A 376-nucleotide genomic window follows, 5' to 3' on the forward strand; every position below is an offset into this window, starting at 1 on the left:
GTCTTCTGCTCTCTCTGCTCCACCGTGGTGGTTTTCTGCTCCGTCTGCTCCTCCGTGGTGGTCTTCTGCTCCATCTGCTCAGGCCTGGTGGTCTTCTACTCTCTCTGCTCTGCCGTGGTGGTCTCCTGCTCCGTCTGCTCTGGCCTGGTGGTCTTCTGCTCCTCCGTGGTGGTCTTCTGTCCTGCTCTGCCGGCTCCACTCTAGTTTCCTGCTCTGCCGGCTCTGCCCTGGCTCCCTGCTCTGCCGGCTACACTCTGATTTCCTGCTCTGCCGGCTCCGCCCTGGCTCCCTGCTCTGACAGCTCTGCCTCAGTCCCCTGTCCCTCCACTTCCACATGGACCTGGCCCTCCATCCCTCCCCCTGTTCTGCCTCCGCT

The sequence above is a fragment of the Sinocyclocheilus rhinocerous genome, unplaced genomic scaffold, assembly GCF_001515625.1.
Source record: "Sinocyclocheilus rhinocerous isolate Xijiao unplaced genomic scaffold, SAMN03320098_v1.1 scaffold636, whole genome shotgun sequence".
Classification (NCBI taxonomy): domain Eukaryota; kingdom Metazoa; phylum Chordata; class Actinopteri; order Cypriniformes; family Cyprinidae; genus Sinocyclocheilus; species Sinocyclocheilus rhinocerous.